The sequence below is a fragment of the Camelus ferus genome, chromosome 5 (assembly GCF_009834535.1).
Source record: "Camelus ferus isolate YT-003-E chromosome 5, BCGSAC_Cfer_1.0, whole genome shotgun sequence".
Classification (NCBI taxonomy): Eukaryota; Metazoa; Chordata; class Mammalia; order Artiodactyla; family Camelidae; genus Camelus; species Camelus ferus.
The window spans coordinates 7,125,149-7,152,626 of record NC_045700.1 but is presented as its reverse complement, the minus strand read 5'-3'; the positions used below and the strand labels follow the sequence as shown (position 1 = coordinate 7,152,626).

General features: G+C 47.1%; 1 protein-coding gene and 1 long non-coding RNA gene across 3 annotated transcripts in view; one reads left to right on the top strand and one right to left on the bottom strand.

The window, feature by feature from the left end:
• The window catches only part of PTPN18 (protein tyrosine phosphatase non-receptor type 18), a 50,692-nt gene that overhangs the window by 21,037 nt on the left and 2,177 nt on the right, over positions 1 to 27,478 (top strand). For both annotated transcript variants that reach the window (XR_004319733.1, XR_004319732.1), the window contains exon 15: positions 21,512 to 21,686. The gene's annotated coding sequence lies outside the window, so the exon portion shown is untranslated. The remainder of the gene's footprint in view (positions 1 to 21,511; positions 21,687 to 27,478) is intronic.
• On the bottom strand, positions 83 to 27,478 carry LOC116663554. Its single transcript, XR_004319734.1, has 3 exons — positions 27,037 to 27,478; positions 6,169 to 6,172; positions 83 to 93 (listed from the first exon to the last, which is right to left on the bottom strand). It is a non-coding gene; the product is annotated as an uncharacterized LOC116663554 (long non-coding RNA).

Here is a 27,478-nt window from a genome sequence, read left to right as displayed (position 1 = left end):
GCTCAAATACAGGCCACTGAAGTCCAAATCTCAGCCTTTCCACTTGAGCATCTCAAATGTAATAGTCTCTAAACTGAAGTCCTGCTCTTCCTACTGGAACTGACTCCACTGAGATAGGAAAGCAGTTCATGCCAGCTCCTTGCTCCGCGTCCTCCCATCCAACCCAGAAGCCACTCCCCTTTGACTCTTTTCTCTCCTGTAAGTGGTTGGCAGGTCCTCCCAGTCCTATGTTCAGTATATAACTGGACTCTCACTGCCTCCCTTTACCTCCTTGGCTGCCACCTGCTCCCACCAGCCCATTTCCTGCATTCCTGAGCTGGTCCCCTGCTTCCACCTTGCTTCCCTGAAGTCTGTTCTCAGGCAGAAGCTGGTCTGATGCCTTTGCACCTGAGGTCAGGTCACGAAGTTCTGCTCAGAATCCTCCTGTGGTTCCCTTTTTGCTCAGATTAAACACCCGGGTGCTGACGGTGGTTTCCACATACAGAAGGGCTGGTCACCTCTCTCGCTGCGACCCTGTAAAGCTCTTGCTCCCTGTCATCACTCCACCCCTTTTGGGGAGACAGTGCTTCTAACCGTCTCCTGTTCCTGCGTGACATCCCTCTGCCTTAGGGCAGAGGCACTGGCTGGCTTTCCAAGGACGACTGAACAGCAAGCCAAAGACAGAGAGGGTCCAGGAGGGAAAGCCCTCTTTCCCTGGAGGGTAGCCTGTATTCCAGGGTCATATGCCTAGAGACACTTTTCTGTCTCTCCCGAAGAGAACTGCTTACATCGCAGGGACAGTGAGTGATTTCTCTCTGCGGTGCAGATGGGCAGGTCTGCAGAGGTGTAATTAAGTTAAGCACCCTGAGATCATCGCGGATTTAGGATGGGCCCTAAATCAGGTGACCGATGTCCTGAGACAAGAAAGGAGAGGTAGATTTGAGACAGAGACAGGAGAAGGCCATTGAAGATGGTGGTATCGACACGCCAAGCAACGCCAAAGAAAGCCACTAGGAAACCTCAAGGGGCTGGCAGAGCCACTAGGAAACCACCAGGAGCTGGCAGAGAGCCTGCAGCAGATTCTCCCACGGAGCCTCCAGAAGAAACCAGCCCTGCTAACACCTCCGTTCAAGACCTCTGGACCCCAGACCTGGTGTTTTAAGCCACTAGTTTATGGTCATTTGTTGTGGCAGCCACAGGAGCTCAGATGCTGGGTGTGCCAAGACTCCAAGTCTTGAGCGCTCTTTCCCTGGGCCCTTCTCAGAGCTGCGTTTGCAGCAGGAGACTTTCAGGGAGGTGATGTCTCCCGCTGGAATGGTCCCTGAGCTCAGTGTTCGTCAGCTGTGACACAGCCCATTGTGTGAGTGGTATCCATCTCTCACACGACCCACTGGGATGTGGGGCAAAGGATGCAAGCACGATGCGTGCCCCTTGACCTCTGACCTCATTATCCTGTATCTTCTGCCAGGACCCAGGAGACAGGGACAGGCTGTCATCCATGTCTAAGTAGGGTGCTAGCCGGTGACATCTCTTCCACACAACCCTCACTGATTCCTCCCGCCTTTCTTTCTTTCTTTTTTTTTTTTTTTAATATATGCAACTCTTTTAATATGTATTTTTATTTTATGGGGAAGGTAATTAGGTTTGTTTATTTATATATTTATTTTAATTAGGGCACTGAGGATTGAACGCAGGACCTCGTGCATGCTAAGCACGCGCTCTAACACTCCTCCCTCAGCCTCCCCCCGCAACATCTTCTAACTTTCCTTCTCTGGATACGGCGTTTGTTTCTTATTTTAGATCATGACATCTTTGAGAAAAAACTAGGCCCTCTCTGTGGCCTCTTGTGTGGTTTTTAATCCCGGTTGATGCAGAGGTGTTTTCCACAGTGATGGAAACTTGGTTTGGGTCTCCTAACTCTTAATTCAGTGCTCTTTCTCTCAGCCTGTGCAAATACATCTCATTACCATCAGACACAAAACATGGTACTAAAGATGCTTCTGGATGTTGGGCAGTGGCTATCTGACCTCATGCTGCAGAAGGACAGAGGTGAAGAATTTGCTTAGCTCTGGGGTCCTCAGCGAACTTCTCAAATCCTAATATAAACGGGAGTCTCTGAGGTCTGAGGATGCTGAGTCTACAGCCTTTCACTTCCGCTTCCCACCTGCCCCCCACTGCCCACCCCAACAAAGCCAGGACTCCCAGCAAACGCACTGCCTTCCCCCGGGCTCCCTCCTTTTCTCATACAGTCTTAGCCTCCCTTACCCCACAAGACCCAGCTGGCATCTCACCTGCCCAGTGCAGTAGGGAGCATCCTCGCACCTGCCCTCCCTCTCCCACCTCCATTTCCCGGAGCACCTGGTGTCAGCCCTGGTCCTGTCTGGGCTGTCATGACCCTGGGGCTGCAGGGCAGTTTTGCGAGTCAGGGATGTGTCTTGCTCCTCTTTGCTGCCTGTGTGTTCGGAGCATACTCTGCACAGAACGGCTCTGTAAATGTGGATTTTGGTTCAGTGAGCTGAATCGCTCAGTTGTGTCCCTGCAAAATGGTCTTGTTGGAAAGCCTGCAGGGAGCTCACTGCAGACTCAGAGAAGGTCATGGAAGAAATCACTAAATAGCTGTTGTTCATCGGTCAGTGTCTGACAATAGCTCAAATTAGCCCAAGCCCAAGGTCCATGTATGAATAAATTATCTCCTAAGTGGGACTTACTTTATTTACTTCTGTTATGGCACATTTCTTTTAGAATATACAAATTGCTTTAGGGGACATAAATCCTTAAGAAAGTAAAAGCAAGACCAGTGTTTGTAAACCCACACCAGCGTTCTCATCAATCAGTAATTTCACAAGAAGTGTATCCAAATATAAATAGAAATGCAATTTAAAAAAGATTTCAGTGGAATCCCACGGGTCTCAAGCAAACCTATGGCCCTACCGCCTTCTTTCTGAGGGTGACTCGTCCAAGAGGTCTGTATGTCTGGCTGGCTATCTGGGGATTGATGACTGACAAGTTCAACAGGCTGACTGCCATTGGTACAGGAAAATGGGGCACAAGAGGACGGTTGTGTCCCAGGTCTTGGTCAAGTCCGTGGGACGCACCTCATCAAGTGAGGGTCTTTGGTTTCACACAGGAAAGAATCCTAGAGCGAGCCACAATTGAATAAAGCTAGATTTATTCAGAGAGGTGCACATTCCATAGGTAGGATGCGGGCCGGCTTGAGAGGTGAGAGGTGGTGGCCTCAGAGCATGGCGTCGTCTAGGCAAGTGAGATCAGCTGTGAGATGTGGGGCGGTTAAAGTAAAAAGTAGACACACAGCCACAGGCGGAGTGCAGCCGTCTCAGAGGGCCAACGAGGGCAGCCACGAGGCGTGGCGGTGGTGGTTTTTATGGGATCGGTAACTTCCTATGCTAACAAGTGGGAGGACTATTCCAACCACTTTGGGGAAGAGGCTGGGATGCCCAGGAAGCGGGCCACCGCCTACTTTTTCACCTTTTATGGTCAGCCTTAGAACTGTCCTGGTGCCTGAGGGAGTGCGGTTTAGCATGCTAATGTATTATAATGAGCCTATAATGAGGCTCAGGGTCTACTGGGAATTGAATCTTCCACCATCTTGGGCCCCAAGATCTACTGGGAGTTGAATCTTCAATTGCTGTGTCATTCCTTTAATGGTTGTGCCCTGCCCCCTTCCTTCCTGTCTCTCCATGACCTCTCCAGTTCCCAGCACTTTTTCCAAGTGGCCCAAATATAAATTTTTGCATTATGTTGTTAAAGGTATCGTGGTGAGCAAGACCCCAGTTTTTAGCATCTTCGGATGCCCTCAATGGGTTTAGCAAAGTTTGGGTTGGTAAATATTCATTGAATTTAATAAGAAAAGAAACTTAGCGAGAAAGAGCTCTATAGTGTAGCCAAGCCTAAGAGCCTTAAGTTGAACTTCCCCACCCTGACCTTTGAACAGGTCAAGGGCCCCACAAGAGTGTGGGGTCAGCAGCTCTACAGCTACCAGAAAATCTCCCAAATGCACATTGTCCTGTGTACAGTGGATGCTTTCGAATCAAGAAACATCGAAAATACCAAATATGTGATATCGTCATTTATAATAAATATATCTTTGGGGCTTTGTCTATGGTTCTGGGCTCCCACGTCCCCAAACTCTTGGCATTTCCTACATAATAAGAGCAATGGGAGCATCTTCTATTGTAAGCGTCGGTCTTTTGTCCTCAGTTCCTGAAAGTGCGTCAGTGCTGTGAAGGTGAAACGGGTGTCAGGCGACTGATAACAAGCTCCTGGCTTCCACACCTGACTTTCTGTTAATGAGGTGACTTTAGGAAAACCCCTAGATAACTAAGGCTGGAGGCTGGTTGCCAGGGAAACCAACCAGATGATTAGAGGGTTGGAACACTCGGTACCAGCCCCCTACCTGGGGAGGCTGGAAATTGCGTTCAATTCCAACGGCTAATGATCTAACCAATCCTGCCCGCGTAATGCAGCCTCCACCTGTGACCTTCTGGCTTTGGATAGCTTCCAGCTGGGTGAACCAGAATGCATCCACATGCTGGGAGAGAGGCGCACCTCAGGCTCTACAGGGACAGAGGCTCCTGTGTTCAGGACCCTTCCAGATCTCACCCTGTGAATCTCTTTGCTCATTTAGCATTGTGGGACCAACTGGTGTCCTTCGAAGTCCAACAACCCCCATTCGTGGGCTCTGAGATCTCTGCCTGCGATCCCTCAAAAGATGAAGTACATTCTTTACCGGGCGTGTTTGCCCTGACAAACGAATAGCCCTAGGGAATGTCTGGTCTCACAACAGCTCAGGCTGGTTTGCTTCAGCCCATGCTTCTACTTTGTGAATCATAAACCCCACCACCCTTCACGGACCCTAAACTTCTTACCTCACCTACAACCAATCAGACTTGTGCATGCACACAGCCCCCCATCCCATTGTGTTCACCAACCCCTTACCCATAAAAGACCCCAACAACCGACCCTTGGTGCTCACACAGGAACCTCTTGTCTGTGCGGCCCACTGTGGTCTATGGCAGAGTAACCTAATACACTCCTTTTCTCTTCTCATCCTTTGCCTTTGGTAAATTCTTTCACTGCCAGTGCACCAGCCCGCCACGTTCCCCAAGTATCATTTGTAATCTCTCGGTAATCTAGTAAGTTAACTGTTTGCTTGAGTTCTGTGAGCTGCTCTAGCAAATTAATTGAGCCCAAGGAGGAGGTTTGGAGAACCTCCAGGTGACAGCCAGTTGGTCAGAAGCACAGGGAACAACCTGGACTTGCGGTTGGCATTTGGAGTGGGGGCAGTCTCATAGGACTGAGCCCTTAACCTGCGGGATCTGATGCTATCTGCAGGTAGATGTCAGAACTGAGCTTTACTTGTGGGACACCTAGTCAGCGTCTGCTGAGAACTGGAGAATTGCCTGGTGGTGTTGGGAAAAATACAGATTGGAAACAATTGCTGTGAATTGCTGTGGGCTTTTTATTTCTCAATTTAGGTTTGTTCTGTGGGGGAGGGAATCGACTTCATGATCAGTACCTCCTAGCCTCGGAGAGAGGACTCAGCTGTATTTCTGCTTTCCCCAGATAGGACAGATGTATTGAGAAGTGAGCTAAGGGCAACCAACGTGGGTGCAATCCTGGGGAAACCTCACGCGGGTCCACAGGACAGAGGGAGGAGGGGAGAAGAAAGACAAGGAAGCATTGTCCTATCCGTATGAAAAGTACAGTAAACCACACAGGGGAGCAAGAGTGGGTGTGCCTTGATCTAGTAAAGAATGAGGAAGGATGGGTGGCCAGGAGCACCCCCAGAGGAAATGACACCTGGGCTGAGCTGCCCTCACTGAATTCAGTCACTTGTGGGCTAAGTTAATTACCAATGAGAGTTGACCTTATGTTTATTCCTGGCAGGTCATTGAAAGGGAACCACAGAGACCCCATAAATTAGAATCGATCCTTTCCTATATTGCCAGTGGGAGAATACACTGGGGTAACTGTTTGCAAGCATTATTTGACAGTGTGACACTTTAACAAACCAGTTTACTAAGAATCTACTCTCTGGATGTATCCTCAAAAGTTCACTAGAACGTGATTTTCTCTGGAGCAGAGGGAGAGGGGTGGTCTGGCTGTGAAGATGGGGGTCACCCTCTGGGACAGTGCTGTGTAATTGTTAAAAGCAGCCGAATAAAGCACTCTCCTGGAAGGGTCTTGAAAGGCAGGCTTGTCTGTGCGACCTGTTGGCACAGTGGGGGAGACTCCAGTGTGCCCTGCGTCAGCTGTGGCCCCTGTCCCCCTCTTCACCTACTTCAGAGGAGAAGCTCAAACCTATGGGGCTCCTGCACAGTGTTCTTCTGTGGCTGTGCCCTCTTTTTATGGGCGAAGTTGTCAGCATAGAAAGGACACCACAGAGATTGGCAAGGACAACCAGGAAATGGTGTTTGAAACATGATTTTGTCCCCTCATTTATACCACCTGCTTTTCCATCCTGAAACTTCGAGGCTGCTTCCTGGGACTCCTGACTTCCCCCAAAATGTGCCTACTGTATATGCATGTACCACCCCCCCAGTGACATTTGGAAAATGGGGGCATCTCATATGCTCCACCCTCAACCTGGGACCCCCAACCTTGCGGGACAAGAGCGTGAGAAGCCAGGTGGGAAAGGCAGAACTCTGGCTACTATTTGTTCAGAGGCTTTAGTTTGTTCCTTTTGCATAGGTGATTTTTATTTTTTTAATTAAAAAAAAAAGTTTACTGTTTTTCAAAGAAAAATGGCAATAGCCAATTGGAAACCTACTTTTCCTTCAACTCCAATTTTGTTTTCTTTAAATTTAGAAGTGACTTCCTGATTTACTATTTTAAACAACCCCACCCCACCCCCCTGAAATATTTACCATCTACTCGTGCTGAATCCTTCCCAGGAGACTGAGCCAGTGTATCTCTCCAGGTCCTCACTTTGCTCCTTTTACCAAAAAATGCAAAACACAATTCCATCGTGCATCTTAAAGGCGCCAATCGTCAAAAATAGGGGAAAAAATCTTTAAAAAAATCTTTGGAATAGCCAATTAAGTTGAATAAAAAAAAAATCCACATGAATGCGGGTTGGTTGGGGTGGGAATCCACTCCTATGTTCCTGGTAATCTGACCCGCTCTGTGAGTCCTTGTCAGTCATCCTCCCTGTCCTATCCACATTACGATTTGAATCCAATGATCCACCTCCAAGTTTCGGGATCCTGTGAACCCTCTCCAATCCAAACCTTTATAAAGTCTGTTTGAGTTGGGGGGTAGGATTTTGATCACACTAAAATAATCAGACTATGAAATTTAGAATTAACACCAGCCGTGTGCCTGGCTCTCGTCTTGAGTGCCTCTCTTCCCGTACAAGATTAGCATTCAGTTATATTTGTCCTTTTCTCTGGAAAGACAAGTTTAGATGTCTAGAGAATTTCATGTTTGAAAAATGCTTCATTTGACGGTGCATTACAAAGAGATTTAGGCTTCCCAGGACTGAGTGTCCTCTTGGGGAGTAATGAATATATTTCTAGGGTGGCTTTACTCTTACCAACCCCAGACTCATTCTGCTCACTGCATGACAGGCCAATAAATTGGGAGATGAGGTGTTGGGGCAAGGAATGATGACTTTATTCGGAAAGCTGGCAGACCGTGAAGACGGTAGACTAATGTCCTGGAGAACCATCTTCCCCGAGTCAGAATTCAGGCTCCTTTTATACTAAAAAGGGGAGGGGGTGTGGTTGGTTGTTGCAAACTTCTTGGTGTAGGAATCCTTTGTTCTTGCAGCTGTCCATGTGGGTCAGGTCATGGTGTCCCTGTAAACCTGCAACAAAGCAAACATTATTTTCTATTCTGCAACTTGTTACCTTTATAGGAATGCAAAAGTGTTAATATCCTTAAAGGTCAGAGCTTTGAGAATGGGCTCTCCTGTCTATTTCAGGCTATAGCCTGATTTTCTTTTACGAAAGGTGCAGAAGCAGCAAGACTAAACCTAGGAAACAGGGCACAGGGTTGAAGTCAAAGGAACAGATCTATTATGGAGTTAGATTTGTTCTTTTCTGTTACATTACCATTTTCTGGAAGAGGATAAAACGCTTCACAAATTTTCCCTACCAATTTTTCGCTTTCTTTCCCCTACTCCCCCACTTCCACGTATACACACACACACTCTTTTGTCAACATCAGCTCTTTCTGCATTTTCCCCAAATTCTAAGATTCTTGATATATTCAGTTTTTCAAAGAGACTCATTACTCTTTTCTTGCAAGCAGTTGAGTTTTTTTTTTAAATAAAACTTGCTCTCTGGTTTTTATTTTTTATTTTCTTAAATATTTCTTTTCTTTTCTCCATTTTAATGGAGGTACTGCGGATTGAGCCCAGGACCTCATGCATGCTAAGCAGGTGCTCTACCACTGAGCTATATCCCTTCCCCCAGCAACTGAATTTCGTGGTTCTAAGATGAGTAGGAAATTTTAGCTTTAACGTGGAATTGGGGAAGGGAGAGAGAAAAAAACCAAAACGTGGTATATTAGAACTAGCAAGCACTATGTTTTCTAGATGAGGAAAAAGGGCACAAAGGAGGCAGGCAGAAGAGACAAAGACATCACTTAGGAGACGGGCATCAGTGGATGTGAGCCAGGATGAAGGCACAGCAAAGGGAGTGCAGATGCAAAGTCTGGAAAGGAACCTGGTTGCCTTGCTTGGGACTGGTCAGTTGTAGAAAAGTAGGCTCAAGAGTTGAGTTCCTGGCAGTAATAGAGGCAGAGTGTGTTTATCAGAGTCTTTGTCCCTCAGCACAGCAAGAGGACCAGGCATTGTCCACTGGGTCTAGGACTAGCAGGACCGACTGATCAATCATCTTATTTATACTGCAATTCCCGTGCATTTTGAGGACCACTAGGAAAGACGTTCCCAGCTCATGAGCAGAAGACAAGCCCACATCTCGGGTGGCCTCTCATCCCATGCCCAGCGAGGCTACGCCTGAGTCCTGGAGGAGGGAGAGCAGAGCAGAGATGGGGGGCTTCCAGATCAGAGTCACTAGCCTGGTTTCTGGTTCCCCCAGGGTGTACTCTAGGTTAAGGGACAGAGTTTCCTTCAGGGCCTTTGACCACGCTGAGTCTTGTCATCACATTCACATCCACAGGGCCACGTGTCAAGTGTGTGGGTGGAAGAGCAAGGGGCACCAGGGGCTGGTGCACAGAGGGGTGGGGGGCATGGTCAATGCGGGGAAGGGGCACCCTGTTCAGCCCCTCCCCCACCCTGGTCTGGCCTCTGGTCTGTAAGAGAGGGTTTAAACAAGGACCTACTGTACAGCACAGGGAACCATATTCAATTTCTTGTAATAAGCTATAATGAGAAAGAATCTGAAAATGTAATAGGGAAGAACAAATCTGACTCCACATGAGATCTGTTCCCTTGGCTCTAACCCTGTGCTCTGTCTCCTGTGCTCAGTCACGCTGGTTCTGCACCTTTTGTAAAAGGATGTTGCCTAGAGCCTGAAATAGACAGGACAGCCCATTCTCAAGGCTCTGACCTTTAAGGGTATAACACTTTCCCATTCATATAGAGATAAATAGTTGCAGAACAGAGAATAACAATTGTCTTGTTGGAGGTTTGCAGGGACATCATGACCTGACCCACGTGGACAGCTGCAAGAACAAAGGAGTCTGACACCAAGAAGTCTGTAACAACCAGTGACACCCCTTCCCCCTTCTTAGTATAAAAGGCCTGAATTCTGACTTGGGGAAGATGGTTCTCCAGGACATTAGTCTGCCCTCTTCATGGTCTGCCAGCTTTCCAAATAAAGTTATCATTCCTTGCCCCAACACCTCATCTCTGGATTTATTGGCCTATCGTGCAGCAAGAGAACGAGTTTGGACTCAGTAACAAAAATATATTATCTATATAGTTATGTATATGTATAACTAAATCACTTTACTGTACACCTGAAACTAACATTGTGAATCAACTACACCTCAATAAAAAATAAAATAAAATAAAAAAGACATAAGGCCTCAAGCACTAGGGACCCTCCAGGAGCAAGATGATCTACTGTCTCAGGGAGGCTTGGGAGGAGGGGACGCCCACTTCATCCCACTCACGCTGACCCCCCTGGACAGACTGGCTCGGGCACTAACCTGCCACCTGCATGGTCAGATCGCATCAAATCCAGTGGTCGGGTCAGGACTTATTTGAATACTCAGACTTGAAAAAAGTAGCACTGAAACTTCTTGTGCTTAGCTGCCTAGTCAGGGTGAGGCTTTGCTGGAAATGAGCATGCAAATATAAAACATCCAACGATGCATGAACACAGACACAAAGTGTGTCCTGAGCCACCAGAGCCACTCGGCCCTGGAGGACCCAGCAAAGCTATGCCCAGATCCCTGACTCAGGGAAACTGAGACAAGAAGTGTTATTGTTTCAGCTTCTAAGTTTGGATCATTGGCTTTACACAGTAGATATAAAATGCAAAATGTGTTAGCTGGCAGGTCATGGCCTGCTAGGAGCCCTGCAAAAGTGGGTCATTTGGATCAGGAGCCCTTCCAGGGGCTTGAGCTCTCTCCCACTGTGGCCTGGGTGGCCCTCCTCCAAGACGCTCCTCTTCTGGCTTTAATTCCAGGGTCAGCCAGTTCTCTTCAAAGGCTGAGTTAGGGCTTTTTCGGACCGGCCAGAAAGCTCCCGAGGGATCCCTGAGTTCTCCGCCCACTGGAGAATTCTATCTCCATTGGCACTGAAGAAAGTGGAATTCTAATGGCACATTAGCCACCTTGGCAATTATTGAATTATGAATTTATCATCATTATTTGGTCCTCAGAAGCCTCATCAATTTTGGGCATCGGGGGAAAAAAAATCCAATTTCTGGACCTGCACAGCGGGTGGGGACACCTCATGAAGCCTTGTCCAGGGGCTTAGCCAGCCTCTCCCTAAGGACCTTCTATGCCATCTCCCTTTAAAATCACCATGAGTCACGGAGAAAGAGATGGGCTAAGCGTGCGTCCGTCCCCTAGGGAGTCAATTCTCAGGAAGTATTTATTGAATGAATAGGTAAGTTCCTTTTACACGGTTGATAAGATTATACATATTTATACTTACAGCTGTATGCCTCGCTTTTCCATTTGTCATTCTTTTTTTCTTTTTATGGGAGTAGGTAATTAAATTTGTATAATAATTATTATTATCTTTCATGGAGGTGCTGGGGATTGAACCCAGGACCTCCTGCATGCTAAGCACATGCTGTACCCCTGAGCTACACTCTCCCCCTCTATTTGCCATTATTCTTGAAGCGCCTTGAAGTATCTGCGTTCTCTGTGGACATCGCTGTCAGGGCAGCATCAAGCCCCGTCCGAGCGTGGCACCTTGTGACTGAGGGCTCCAGCAGCTGGTCCTCACAGCGTGCCTTGTGGTATATATTCGCTTCACAGAACATCTTTACTGTGCCTGTGTTGATGGGGTATTTTCTCTGTTAATAACAATGCTGGGGTGTACATACATTTCACTTGCATGTGTATCAGTGTGTTTAGGGTTGGTCCCCCAAAGTGGACTCCTGGGGTGAAAAGGCAGCAAGAAAGACCACAGCAGCCCTGACACGCAGCGGCCAGCCTGGCATCGTGGCGGGCCCTGGTGTCTCCTGTGTGTAACTGAGCAGGACCCTGGGGAGCCTTCCAGAGTCAGACCCTTTCCCCCGTCCTCTGCTGCAGCTCCTCTCTGAAGGACCCAGATAATAGAATCTCATGTATATTTCCTGAGTTTTTCAGATGCTAAAAACCACAAGGGAAGAAACTAACTACTTGATGGTCAACGGCGCATTGCCCCCAGACCTTCTGGTGCCTAGGGGTTAATGGTGCTGACCCCCCAGTTCCCTCCACATCAGCCAATCAGAGCATTGTGCACCAGCTGATCATGTATCCTGTGACTCCTCCCCCCTCACCTGGCCTTTAAATGTGCTTTGCTGAAATCCTTCGGAGAGTTTGGGGATTTCTTGGGCATGAGTCACCCTGTCCTCCTTGCTCGGCCCTGCAATAAACCTTTCTCTGCTCGAAACTCTGATGTTTCATTTTGTTTGGCCTTGTGGTGCAGCAGGCACCCGAACTTGCCTCTGGTAACACGTGGAACATGGGATGAGCAGACACAGGGTGTGTTGTGTGAGGACTGCTGCTGTCCTCGGCCAGTGACGTGTGGTGTGTCCGGCAGGGGTGTAAAAGAAAAGAACAAATCTGACTCCATATTAGATCTGTTCCTTTGGGTTTAATCCTGCGCCCTGTTTTCTAGGCTTAGTCTTGCTAGCTCTGCACTCACGTAAAGACATCAAGTTGCAGAACAGAGAGTAACGTTTGTTTTGTTAGGGGTTTTACGGGGGCACATGGACAGCTGCAGGAACAAAGGATTCCTACAGCAAGAAGTTTGCAACAACCAAACACCCCCTCCGTGTTTTTTATATAAAAAGAGCCTGAATTCTGACTTGGGGAAGATGGCTTGCTAAGACATTAGTCTGCCATCCTCTCGGTCTGCTGGCTTTCAGAATAAACTTGCTGTTCCTTGCCCCAACACCTCATCTCTTGATTTATTGTTGTGCGGTAAGCAGAATGAGTTTGGACTCGGTAACAGGGGAGGGTGTGGAAACGGGGGTCCGTCGGGGTAAGGAGGAGGCAAGATTCACAAAGGGTAACCTTTAACTTACCACTACATTGTTTTCTTTTCCTTCTTTTTTAAATTTTTTTTTTTTTTTGTAGTGAGGAAGCAGGTGATTAGGTTTATTAAGTAATTCTGGCTGAGAGGCCGGAAGTGGCAAAGACCCTTGTAGGAGGCTGTGCATCCAGACTTCAGCAGGCCTGGGGCGTTGGCCAAGACCATTCAGATACAACCACAAACCCTGCAGGCCCTGTCACTTTGCCATTCTTCAAAAAGCAGGCACTTTCTCATTCCTCTCTTCTGTTTCTCCCGCTATTTTTTTGTTTTCTATCCTTCCTTCTTGGGTTGCACACACAGTTCCCTGATAAAGTGATTTACTGGGTCCAGCTAACCACAATCCGACATGGTGTTGTCGGGTTTGCCAGAGTTCTCCAGACACACCCCAAGGAAGGCTGCTGGTCCACCGGATATTTCATTTCTAGAGCATCACGTGTCCAGCACGGTAGCCAGTAACCAACCACATGGGGCTATTTAAACTGATGCTTATTAAAAGTAAATAAAATTAAAAACCCAGTCCCTCAGTTGCTCTAGCCACATTTCAAGTGCTCAGTAAGCATCTGTGGCTTTGCAGTGGCCTGCTGAACGCAGGTCCAGAATATTCCATCTCGGCAGGAAGTGTTCCTGGGCAGCCCTGCTCCCGAGGCTGGCCCTTGGCAGGCACGGATCTGGGGTGGATCTGGGGTGGAGCCGGTTGGAGGTGCAGCAGTGCGTCTCAGGACACGGGGCACAGCAGCGTTTGTAGGCAGGCTTGCATTTAACCTCTGTGGACAGTGCTCAGAGCTTTGAGGCTGGCGTGCGTGGAAAGTGGGGTTTGGCGCACAAGTTCTGTTTCCATGCAGCAGAGAGCAAGGGTGGAGGTGCCCTGGCCCCAGCGCTGGCCAGCGTTCCCCGGACTGCAGTCTGCACACCCTTCTGGCAGTCAGTTGCATTCCTTGTGCTCAATTTTTCCCATCCATAACTGACAAGATAATTTATTTCCTACCCAGCTTTTAGCATGGAGAAATTCAGGGACTGAGTAGTGAGAGGAGAAAAATGCTAATTTTCTGACACCAAGGCTAGTCTTTTGGTCACTTGAGGACTCACTGAGAGAAAAAGGACGTGTTCACCGGCAGGTTCTAATGAGAAAGGAAATACCATGGTTCCTTCGTCAATCATGTTCCAAGTGACTCCTTCTAAAATATACATATATATACACACACATATATATATACACATACATGCATATATATTTGATTGTTCTTAAGTGAGAAGTTTTCTTTTTCTTTAATGTTTTACATTTCTAAAGTAATAAGTTCCTTTTATACAAAATTCTAGTAAGGATATAAAGTGAAGAATCAGACACGCCTCCCACTCCGATGTTAATACCCGGTGGTGCTCACATTACAGGCTCTGGCAGCCGCAGCCCGGGGCTTGACCCTCAGCAGATGCCTGTCCCATGCCAGCAGACACCCGCTTCCTGTCGGTGGCAAGGCTCTGAAGTACACGTATCCTAACTTATTCCACCAGGTTTCCCATTGGTGGAAATTTTAAATCCCTCTGGCTTTCACTATTAAAAATTATATTGACATGAATACAGTTGTTCATTTATCTTTGTGTACTTTTCTGGGTCTTCAAGACCTCGTCTTAGAAGTAGACTCGCTGGGTCAGAAAGCACAGACATTTTACATTTTGACAGTGATTGCCGAATTATCGTCCCCTAAAACCTTGTCAATTGACATGTCTGCAAAAATTCAATGAAAGTGGCTGGTTCCTGGACCTTACCTTCAGGGAGTGTCATCAAACTTTTCAGACCTCACCAGGCATCCTTTTTTTTGCTTGAATTTGCAAAACTTCAATGCTCAGTGAGTCTGAGCATGTATCATATGCTCACAGCCAAGTGTATTTCTTTTTCTCTGAGATAGCATTCATGTCCTTTTTTTCCGCTGAAGTTTTTTAAATTCCCTTTCTTTGAAAAGGTTCTTTGCATATAAGAGCAAAGGTGGTCATCATTTTTTAATGGGCTAAGAAGCATCAAGATTCGTGGGTATGGACAGTTAGGAAGTGACGATAGTTTATATGCTTTGACCCATTTATGTCACTTGCATGAATTTAGTCTCCCAAAATAACCAATAGTTCAATAGTTCAAAAGGTATGTGTCCAATGAGATTCATTTGTAAAAACTGGAAACAACCAAACCCTTGACATGACAACTATTATGCAACAAGGAAAATGCTTCTGATATAACACTGTTTGAAATAACACCAAATGCAAATTATCTGTAATAATACAACGACCATGGGAAAACATGCATGCAAATAGCCTCATGCTTCTTCTTGGAAGAGAGTGTGGAAAAGTGGAAACAGAGGTGTGTCAGAGAGGTGAAATTACAGGAGGCTCTTCTAATGAAAATCCCTAAACGAGACAAGTCAGGGGATAAAGTGTCGGGAGCTGGGGAGGGGGCGGCAGGGGGGCACGTGTCTGCAGAGTGGAGGAGTTGGCTGTGTGCTGTTTGATATACTGGCCTGGTCTGGGCAAGAGCTGTGAAGGGCCTGACCCGCGCTGCATCCGCCTTTCCCAGCATCAGTCACTGGCCTACAACTCGTGATATTTGTCATGGATATCTCAGTTTTTATTCTATTTTTTCCTGACGTTTTTCTCTGAATTGACTTTAGATCTTTTTTTTTTTTAAACTTGGTTGCATCTTTAATAATAGTCATGTTTTGCTAGTTACATTTCTTAATGTGTATCAAAATTCACACAAAACTGTTAAAATAAAAAACCTTTTCATCAAAGTCCCTGTCATCAACCCGTCATCCCCAGAATCACACACTTCACAGGCCAGGGACCACAAGAGACTAGAGGAACTACATTTTTGCTTGACACATTTGTTCTGTTTAATACGTTAAGTTTAGCTAGGACTCTAATCGTCAGCAGAGGTACTTCCGGGACACAGCCTCTTTGTGGCTTTGCCTCTGAGCCCTGCGCTGGGTCAACAAGGCTGCAAGTGACCAGGAGCCACACTGAGTGGATTCTGGTCCTCCCTCTCCCGCAGGGCTCTCTCAGCAACAGACACTGGCCAGAAAACCCAGAGGTTAGAGACAACAGGCTTGCAAGAATTACTCACAAAAATAAAAGAGATTGTTTCTTTCCTTACAGAGACTCTCCCTCAAAATTAAGTAAGATAAATGTTCTTTGGAATTAACCTCCTAACCTGGATCAAAACACCAGCTCTTAGAAGCAAACTGCACAGATGCTTGGTGACAGCCATGGCCTCAAAATTGGCTGCAGCTGCCCCGGCATACACAGCACATCTCCTTTATGCTCGAGAAAAAGGGAGGAATAATGACTGCTGAAAGTGGGGATATTGTCCCATCTTATATTTCTACATTACCTGTTTCCTCTGTTTTGCTCTAGAAAGCTGGTGGATATAGGGAAAGCCGGGGATATGTTAGCCTGGAGAGCACATCTCTGTAAAAGGTTTCTGCTCTAATCGAATATCATTCAGTCAATTTTATTTATTACCTTGATCTTTTGGTTTGTTTGCATTCATGCACACTGTTTTCTTAACAACCCTTTTTTGTCTCAGTGATGTTAAAAATAGAATGAGGAAGAGAAGGATGTGGTGAAGCTAGCTCATAGTGTAGGAACAGTGAGCACAAGTTGATGACCTTTTGTCCACAACGGCTGCTGCAGCTGGTTCCATGGCAAAGTAGAGGGTGTCCGAGGGGATGCTGCACCCCACTCACAGGCCTGAGTGTCCCAGGCAGGCAAAGCTCTACCTTATTGCTATTGAGTTCTGTGGAAGTGGATTTTTTACCACCTCCTTTTGTTGCCAGTGATTAGGTTCTTGTCCTGTCACAGAAAGAATTCAGAGATGAGACACAGAGGTTAAGAAAGTAAAGTGAGGATTTCTTAAGGGATGGATAGGACACTCTCAGGGGGAGAGCGGGCTGACTCAGGTGCCCTGAGTTTCTTTGGCAAGTTGGTTACATAGGGTGTAAAAATGAATGGGAGGAAAGGGTTCATTGGGGAGGGAAGGGTTTAGTGTTCTATTCCCTGATTTTCATCCCAGCTCCACCTTCCTGAGGGGAGGAGGGATTTTTGTCCTTATTTAATCTGGATCGGAAGTGTCATGGCCTCAGTGCATGATTGGTGCTTCTAATCTGCAAGGCTAATTGTATTGAAATGAGGGCATAATGAGCAAAAGGTTACATTAGGACACTGGAGATTCCTGCCTTTTCCCACCTTTCTTTGTTGGCCTCCAGGCCACCTGTCACCCCAAAATGTGTGACCGCTGATCAGCCCAGAGGTTCTTGCTTTTCTTTCTCTGCCCAGGGACCCCTGGTGTTCATAAGATGTAGAGTTTCCTGCATTTGGCCCGTGCCCCTCTCCTTTTTGCCCAATTCTTGCCATTTGGTCTGCATTTCCCTTTGCTCATTTCTAGCTCCCTGCTTGCTGTCACACTACCATGATTTCGATGGTCACAGTGCCTTCAGAGAACCCTTAATATCCTATCTTCCAACAAAGGGCAACATGGGTTAGTAACGGAGGCTCCCAGTGGAAATACAGCAGATAGATTGCCATGCTGTTCATGTGGCCCCCACAGTTGAACAAGGACTCCCCCAGGTTTTTTCATGTGTGCTGCTTCTGACCCACAGGCCTCCACCTGTATTCTGCACTTCTTCCTCCTTAGCTGTTTGTGTTTTACAGGAAAAACATCACATAATCACAGTAAAGAAATGGTACCGGTAAAATTATACAAATACTTCAAAACACACACACAGAAATACGTACAGTATAAGGAATCTTCCTCCTGGTTCCATGCACCCAACCCTCTCTCTAGCAAACTTCTCACCCAGTCTTGCAGAAAGATGCAAGTATATATAAGTTGTGTGCATAACCCTCTCTTTAAAACAACTGGAGCATTCTTTGCTCATGGTTTCATAAGTAAAATGTGCCCTTGGGTGCTCATCAGGATAAGTTAGGTTTTCCAGGGCATCGGAGGGCCAGATCCCAGAGGTGAGTTATGAGTGGTGGCCTGTGAGTGCTCAGAGGACAGTGATGGTTACCAGGACTGAGCTCTTTCTTTATTCTGGAGCACACAGGCTTGGTGTCCGTCTTCCTTTTTGACTGGGATATTAGGTAGATCAGGAGTATGCTATAGACCAATGGTTCCTCATGTAGGACGCTGTGTTAGTTTCTAGCTGCTGTAACCGACTACCACAAACTTACTGGCTAAAAGCAACACAAATTACCTTACAGTTCTGTAAGTCAGGAGTCTGACGTTGATCTCACTAGGCTAAGCCAAGGTGTTGGCAAGCCTGAGTTCCCTTCTGGAGGCTCTCCAGGGCCATTTCCTTAACTTTTCTGGCTAACCGCTCCTGTTCCTTGACTCTTGGCCCCTTCCTCCATCTCTCCATCTTCAAAGCTGGCAGATTGCATCTTCGAATATGTCTTTCTGACTTTGCTTCCAACCACTCATCTCCTGTGATTCTGACGTTCAGCCTCCTTCCACATTTGAGGACCCCTCTGATTCCACTGGGCCCACCTGGATAATCCACAGTGACTTCCTCTTTGCTATATAACCTAACATAGTCACAGTTTCCAGGGTTCAGATGGGGACATCTTAGGAGGGCCATTAATTTGCCTACCATAGATGTCAACTGCTATTACATGAAAAAGAGAAATGAGGTTTTCTTTTAAACAGTTTTATTAAAAACACACACACGAGTCTTTGATATGACTAAGTACACTGCATTAAAAATATTTGCTTTGTTTTCTCTTTTGTTTGTTTTGGAGGGGAGGTAATTAGGTTTATTTATTTATATTAACTTTTTTTTTTAACGAGGAACTCGGGATTGAACCCAGGACCTTGTGCATGTTAAGCATGCGCTCTACCACTGAGCTATACCCTCCCCCCTCTCACTGCGTCTTTCCAAAGTTCTCTGAAGTGATGGATTCTTGGGTCAGACCAACCCCTACCCTGGACAGCTGCCTGAAACTCCGGAGGCGACCTGCATGCCACAGGCAAGGGCTCCCTGGCTAGGAGGCCCCTGAGACGCAGCCCTGAGGGACAGAGAGCCGGGCAGCTACTCCTACCCCTTCCCGCGCTCTGTCCACAGGGTCCTTGCCCACCGGCCCTGCCCCTCAGGCCCCGGGATGGGAGCACACCCTGCCGCAGCCTCCTTTGCCGACTTGCACCCTAACACCCTGTTAGAATGTCTCCTCGTCCCCGTTTTCTGGTGCCCGCTGGGTCCCCTTGTGCTGACAGGCCACTCCGTGTGCGTCCCAGAGCTGCTCAGCGAAGCCCGCTCCTGTGGAGGCAGCGGAACTTTCTCAACAGCGGCTGGTGATTCACTAAATTCGTAAAATTGCCATATTGCCACACCTACAGCCTGAAACAGTCAGGCGAGTGGAAATAAGGACAGCAGGCGAGGATCCGTCGTGGGCGGGGCCCGTCGTGGGGGCGGGGCCTGTGGGCGGGACCTGCGGGAGCCCAGAGCCCGGGAGGGCGGGCCGGGTGGAGCCAGTCGTCTTCGCTTTCAGGGTCAGTGGTGCGGCTCCAGGGGTGGCCTGGCCGCTGGCCCCTGCCCCCGGCTGTCCCTACATCTTACTACCTTAGGGGACATGGTCCAAGCCCGCTTGGTGCCCGCCTTGCTGTCCTTGCCCTCCTAAACCCACAGGAGCCCCTCTCGCGATTCTCCGCCCACTTTCCTAGTGGCCCTTCATCAATCTCTTCTTTGTGTTGCTCCAATGCCAGCCCCTTAAAGAGTTTATTTCGGAAGCTTCCAAAAGTTTTCCATCCTCCCTACTAAGAAACAGTTTTCGGGTCTCAGTCCATTCCCACACGCTCACACATAGACACAAAATAAAAGTTCCTGAGAACAATTCTTCCCCTTAACTGAAGAAGTGCTTTGATGTTTTCGACTACTTTTCTCCTTTTCCGCTGGTCACAGTTCAATAGGTGGATCTCACAGTCCGCTGTCGTGTCCAGCAACTTGGAAAGCACGTAAGCCCTGGGCTACACTGTCTGCACCGAGCAGGGTTCCGAAGAGCGCGTGTCCCGCACTTCCAGCACCCCAGCCTTCCATCAGGGCCGCGCTCTGGCGCTGCTGCCGTGTGTGTCTGCTATCAAGCTTGGTTCTTGCAGCTCTTGTGGTGCGGATATTTCCTGCTCCATTTTTCAGATTAGGGAATTGAGTCTCAGGCGTACAAAGTACCTTCCTCATGAAGGTACTTGGTGATGAAGTCAAAAGGTCCCGAACTGCCTACACCAGATTGTCTGTACAACAGAAACTGACACATTGTAACTGTACTTCAATTTAGAAAATAAGTAAAAAAAAATAAAGAAAAAAAAGATTAGAGGGGAAGGGGATATAGCTCAGTGGTATAGGGTGTGTCCAGCATGCACAAGGTCCTGGGTTCAATCCCCAGTACCCACAATAAAAAAACAAAACAGAACAAAACTTGATTACTTGTCCCCTTAAAAAAAAAAGACAAAGAAAAAAAGATTAAAGGAAGGATTCACAGTCACTAAGTTTCTCACAGAAATGGCCTAGGAAAGGTGGGGGAAAGCTCTCTTTCCATCTTAACAACAGGAGGGATTCATTGAAAACATTTATCCTTACAGTATTAAATAGCATAGTATGTGTGAAGCATCTGATCCATGCACCATAACAAAAAAATTATTCAGAAGTCATGTGCTGAAATAGTTTTCCTTGTATTTATGTTCATTGTACAGGATTTCTTGGCTATTGATGAAAAACCACAGCCTGATTGCATAGGCCCTCAAGCTGGAACACTTGGGGTGGAAACATTTGCCTTTTCTGTCATTTGGTCTCTGCCCTGGTGTGGGGACTGGTGAGATGGGCCAGGAAGGAGGTGTGGTGAAGGACGGGGCGGGGGAGGTGGGGGACAAACCCTGCAGCCCCCACGAGGCACAAAACCCAGGAAGTCTGGTGCAGGCGGTGGCCACAGGCACCTTCTACATCCAGGCAGCCCCTGTCTGGTGAGCTCCGGTCCCTCCCATCTGTCCTACAGGGACATCAGCCCAGGGGAGGGAAGGAGAGAGGACCGAGAGGCTGGGACCTGGCTGTGATTCATGCACCAAGGGCCCTGTGTCCTGCATTTTGCTCATCTTGTGTAATCTTCCTAGCAATGAAGGAGAATTAATAAAATGGCCACACTTAGGCTAACAGATTGCTTACTCTTACCTTTGCTCTTAAACTGGCCAACTAACCTGACTGACTGCTTGCTGTTCTCAGCTCCAAGCCCCTTGTTAACATGAAGCTATTACTTTTACTGTCTCTGCTTTATTCCAGTAATCGAGAGCAACAATCATGCTTGGTTTCTGAGTTGTTCTCCAGGGAGAAGGTCACAGAACTGTAACCTTACAAAATAGCCTGAATTACCTAGAAGCCCATGCCGTGGGCACTTATAAAGAGATTGAAAGAGTGACAACCACTAGCCTTTATAGAATTGGTCACCTGGAGACGCTGTGACGCTGATCCGAGTCTTATGAGAAGAAAAAATTCTGTTGATTGTTATTGACGCCTTATTATTTAAGCTATGGCTATAAAATCATCCTACCCCATCCCCAAGATGGGCTCATGGTTTTGGAGGCACTAGCCTGCTGTGAGTCCTCTTTGCCTGGCAGAGTGATAAAGCTGTCTCTTTTCTTCTATGCTCTAAGACCCTGTCTCTGAGTTTCAGTCAGGCTCATCAGGGATGGGGGCCGATCTTTTGGCAACAAATTCATGGCACCCAACTCGAGGTGTGAGACTCTTTTCTAAGAGGGGTCTTCAGGTTCCACCCAATTGCCTGGCCAGCAAGGCTTGAACGACTGCCCCTCTGTGCTGACAGGAGAGGCAATGGAGAATGGAGCCCAGCAACTGCCAGGGCCTGTTTCACTCTGGGGATCCTTTCACGCCTTGCCACTCCCCCCGTCAATGGACCGCCGTCACCTGAACTAACTCTTTGGAGGAAAACAGGAGGCTCTGTTTCTTCTGAAGTGTCACAGCCAATCTACAGGCTTAGGGTGAGTACCTGGTGATGACTGAGGTCCCTTGATCTCCCACTGGCAGTTGTCTGATTAGACAGGTGGAGAATTCCCATCCGAATCTGAAGCACAGCGGGTACCCACCTGTAACGGAGATCTTGGGCTAAGAGAATTTGGAAGCAAAAGTAAAATCTGCATGTTTTCATAGCTGGACTGACTAACCTGTCATTTACAGGTTTGTGCTTCCATCTACTGATGAAGGCCTGACATTACAACCTGAAATCTGTATTTGTATTTGTATTTTTGTATTTGAAATAAGTTACTATGGGGGGCGCACCATCTATTCCATCCAATAGCGCATTGGGTAAGACATTGAATGACTGGTCTAATTATAGTTATCCACCTATGACTAAGAAAAAGATGGCATTTTACTGTGATACTGCTTGGGTAATGTACAATTTAGGCTCTGAAGAACAGTGGCCTGAAAAAGGGTCATTAAATTACTACACCATTCTCCAGTTAGAACTATTTTGCCAGAGAAGTGGTAAATGGGATGAAATGCCATATGTGCAAGCCTTTATGAAGGCCCACAGTGAGGAAGAGAATAAACCAGGTACCAGACTGATGGGTCAAAGAAAAGAAGAAAAAGATTGTAACTATGAACAGAGAAAGGTTACCAGCAAGTGAGGGAAGAAAGAAAACCCCTCCTAAAACAAAGAAAAAAGTCAGGGAAAATACTTAATGAGAAGACACCAGATGAACAGATGGAGGAAGATTTAGGAACAATTAGAATCATGAACCCCCCTCCGGAGGACGAGGACTCATCAGGGGATGAGGCTCTCCCAGACTCCCCTGCTGCTCCCACTCCACCGCCACCTCTGGCGGCTCAACCGATAGCTCCTCCCATCTTCAGAGGGCCTGTCAACCACTTCTCCGGTTGCACTGCCATCCCCGACATCTTTGCCACCTCCCCCAGCTCGCCTTCTATCGCTCACTCCCGTGACAAACTCCACCTGCCTGCTTACCTTGGCCCCTTTGCCTCTTCCCCAATTATACCCAGCTTTACCTACGGACCCTTTGCCCCATCCAGTCACCCCGGGGGGGGGGAAGTAGATCTTGTCTCCCCCTCCAAGACCCAACAGGGCACCCAATTTGGCTCAGGAAAACCCCTGCCTATAGCAGGGCAATACCCTTTGGGATAGTTGCCAGTTGGTATCAGGGCAAATGGACTCGCCGCTAATTACGTCTGGGCAGATAGCCCATGCACAACCACGGATGTGGTCTGCTGGAGAAATCGGCACCCAGCCTATAGTGACGACCCCCAGAAAACTGGCTGAACTTTTTGAGTCTATATTTTCAACCCATCGCCCAACTTAGGCCAATATATAGTCTCTGCTTGGGGTGTTACTGACCTCAGATGAAAAAAAAATGGTCAGAAGGAAGCCCAGTGTCTAAGTCAAGGGAACCCAGAAATACCCAGCATAGGCTTAGCTGTTCCTGCTGCCGAGCCAAACTGGGACCCCAATACCACCAAAACTCTGATGATCCTAAAACAGTACAGACAGTGTGTCCTAGCCGGCCTCAGAAAGGGCTCCCCGAACAGACTGGCTTAACAATGCACAAGCCCTAAACAGGAACCGACTGGAAACCCCTCCGCTTTCGGGAACAGGTCCATCACGCTATTGAAAGTACCCGCCATAAACCCTGACCACGGTCCTGAAAATGTACGCGTGGGAAATATGACTTTCATAAGCCAAAGCTCAGATGACATAAGGTGTAAATTAAACAAGATTGAAAGAGCAGTAGCCAAAACCCCCGGAGAATTATTGGAAGTTGCCTTTAAGGTTTGTGATGCTGGAGAAGAGAAAAACAGAAAGCCAGTTAACTCATGATAGCGAATCACCCCGGGCCTTTAGTGAACAAAAGCCCAAAGGGCAAAAGGGAGATAAGACAAAGCCAACCAGTGTGACAAGGAAGATAGTGATTGACGGCCCGGGGCTCTTAGCCATGTGAGAGACCCCCAAAACAACTGCCACTCAAGACCTCAGGTACAGCTGACAGTTGGGTCCCGACTAGTGGACTTTCTAGTAGATACTGGAGGGGCATACTCAGTTCTGAGCTGTAACTTGGGAGCACTGTTCTGTCCCATCAGTGGGAATTACAGAGGTGCCGATAACAAACCCACTGTTACAACCTCTGGAATGCAAATTAGGAGGAAGGACTTTAATACATAGCTTTCTACATGCACCTGAGCGCCCTGTGCCACTGCTGGGAAGAGATTTTCTATGCAAACTGAATGTCCAGATAACTTTCTCCCTAGAGACCCAAAGGATTTGCATAGCTGTGCCTTCAGATGCCACCCTAAGGCTACAACAGGAACTAAACTCCACACCCAAAGAACCTGAAAGGATTCCGGAAGAAATCCTGCAAAAATTAAGTAAAACCATCTGGGCTGGCGGGATCCCGGGATGGGCAAGATTTCCACCCTGGTAAATATCCAATTAAAGCCAAATGCTAGGAAACAACAGTATCCATTAAAGGATGAGGCTCTAAAAGGAATGCAGCCAGTTCTTTAAATATAGACTGATTAAGCCTTGCAGATTGCCTTACAGTACCCCAATATTGCCAGTTAAGAAACCCCATTCCGAAGAATAACAATTTGTGCAGGACTTGAGGGCCATCAATGACATTGACCAAGACATCCAGCCAACAGCACCAAATCCATATACCTTGTTAGCTACAATTCCTGGAGAATTTGAGTATTTTAAAGTCCTGGATTTAAAAGATGCCTTCTTTTGCATACCTCTTGAAAAAGGTCACAATTATTATTGACCTTTGAATGGCAAGATCCTAACACCAGGATCAAGACTCACTACTGCTGGACTGTGCTTCCTCAGGGGTTTAAAAATTCCCCTATCATCTTTAATGAAATTTTGGCTCTGGATCTTAGAAATCTACACCTGAATCAAGGAGTCCTTTAACAATATGCAGATGAGTTATTAATTGTAAGCCCAGACCTTGATAACTGTAAGGAAAACACAATAACTGTGCTTAATCACTTGGCTTGGTGTGGATTAAAAATATGCCCCAATGAAGCCCAAATTTGCAGGAAGCAAGCAACCTACCTGGGAAGCCAGATAGCCCAAGGAACTTGCAATCTCTTATATGACCACAAGATGGCAATCTGTACCTTAAAAGTCCCCTAGTAATGAAAAACAGTTACGGGGTTTCTTGGGAATGGCTGGATTTTGTAGACTTTGGATACCTAATTTTGGACTGATCGCCAAACCCCTTTATGATGTTCTAAAAGGCACAGACACAGAGCCCTCAGTATGGCCTGGGGAATGCCAGCAGGCGCTCACCACTCTTAAGACTTGATTGCTCTCAGCTCCCACATTGGGGTTGCCAGACCTGAAGAAGGAATTCAGGCTGTATGTGCAGGAAGGACAGGGGACAGCACTGGGTGTCTTAATCCAGATGCTTGGGACTAACCTCCGCCCAATTGCAGATCTGTCCAAGCAACTGAACAGCACAGCAGAAGGATGGCCCCTATGCCTGTGAGCAGCTGCCACCACCTGTGACTTACTACAGGAAGCGGAAAACTTTACACTCGGACAGCCCATAATAATCCACGGGCCTCATCAGGTCACTGTATCACTAGAGCAAAAAGGAGGATATTGGCTCACTGCAGGAAGAATGGGAAAATATCAAGCAACTTTACTAGGCAATCCAAACGTCACTCTAAAAACAGTGATGACTTTAAATCCGGCCACCCTGTTACCAACACCCACAGCAGAACCTGAAAACAGCAAATTAGATCATGTCTATCCGGGAACATTAGAAGCTATTTATTCAAGCACATTAGATTTAACTGACAAACCTTTCCCAGAACCTGATTGGGAACTATTTACAGACGGGAGCAGCTACATAAAAAATGGCCAGTGCAAATCTGGTTACATAGTAACTACCAGATAAGAGGCTGTGCAGAGCCCCCCAGGCACCTCCGCCCAAAAGGCTGAATTTATAGCACTAACCTGGGCCCCTCCAGATATCAAAGGGAAAAAGGGTCAACATTTACACGGACTCTAAATATGCACCTGTGGTGGTCCATGCCCAGGGAGCAATTCAGAAAGAGAGGGGTCTCTTAACCTCAAAACAAAGAGATTAAACATCCTAAGGGAATATTGGCCCTCTTACGGACCGTAAATGAACCAGAAGCTGTTTCCATCATGCGCTGCCCTGGACACCGAAAGCTTACATGCTGTGTGTCCCAGGAAACCACATGGCAGGTCGGGCTGCAGAAACTGCTGCCTTCTAGGAACATTCACCTCCAGCCCAGGGGGCGCTAATTCCTCAGCTAAGTTAAACTCAATACCAGCCTTGTATTCAGAAGAAGACAGTAAAAGGGCCATTGAGTGGGGATTTGACAAAAGAGACCCCTCCAACAATTGGAAACTAAATGACCGCGGACTGATCTTGTCTCGGACTTTGGTGTGGCCCACAATCAAACATATACACGATTCCTACCATGGAAGGGATGCTTTAATGGACCTAATTAAGCCTTGGATAGGAGCCCCCAAACTCCATCAAGCCATACAGTCATTAAAGGATGCCCAATTTGCTTTAAAAATAACCCAAAATCTATTCAGAAAAGCCTCCCACAAAGAACTCAGTACATCAGAGGCCACCCTTTCAAAGACTGGCGAATGGACTTCACCCAGGTGCCTCGAACCACAGGTAACCTTCGTTATTTGTTAGTCTTGGTAGATGCTTTTTCAGGATGGACTGAAGCTTTCCCAACCTACACGGAAGGGACCACAGAAGTCACTTGAATACTTCTCAAGGAACTCATCCCCAGGTATGGATTTCGTCTACCCTCCAAAGTGACAATGGACCAGCATTTATTGCAGAAATATTACAACAAGTAAGTAAACATCTGGGAATTAAATGGAAATTACATGCTGCATGGAGGCTTCCGTCTACAGGAAAAACAGAAAAAATGTATCATACACTCAGGAAAACTTTAGACAAGTTATGTCAAGAAACTCAGCTAAAATGGGATAAGGTATTGCCTATTGCTCTGCTGTGGGTAAGGGTAGCCCCGAGAAGCGGGCTTGGTTTAAGCCCATATGAAATTGTTTTTGGGGAGACCAGTTCTAAGCCCTAGGAGAAAAGGGGAAAGCTTGCAGCTGACCCAAGAAACCAGGGTCAAACTATACATAACTGCAGATTGGTCATATATTAACTATTACACATGAGCTTGTTTCTTCCAGGTTCCCGCCTCAGCTAGACACTCCTCTACACGCATTTAAACTAGGAGACCAGGTGTTATTAAAGGTCCGGAAAGAACAAGGACATGACCAACAACTTGAAGAAAAGTGGAAGGGACCCTACCACGTGCCACTCACCTCTCACAAATCGCTCCAACTTTGTGGAATCAAACCATAGGGCCACCTGTCAGCCGCTCCTACGGGCACAGCTGAGTGGAATATCTAACCTTTAGGGGGACTTAAACATTTGTTTATGAAAAATATTTCTACTTAAATGTGTCTTCCTTATGCAGTTTCCTTTTGCAGCTGGCAATGTTTTCATGCAATGGGCCTCCTCATACGCAAACTCATTTAATTATTCTAACTGTTGGGTCTGTAGCCAACTTCTGGTCTCAGGAGACCCTGGTCTCCCTTGGTGGGTATCCCTCTCCAGGGAACTGACTGGAAATAATTATTTAAATATATTCAGGCCCAAAGAATGGGCATGCAGCTTTGGTATGACCCCAGCTCTGCTAAAACGTGAACGATGAGCAAAACAGATCACTAATTATGATCCCCTAG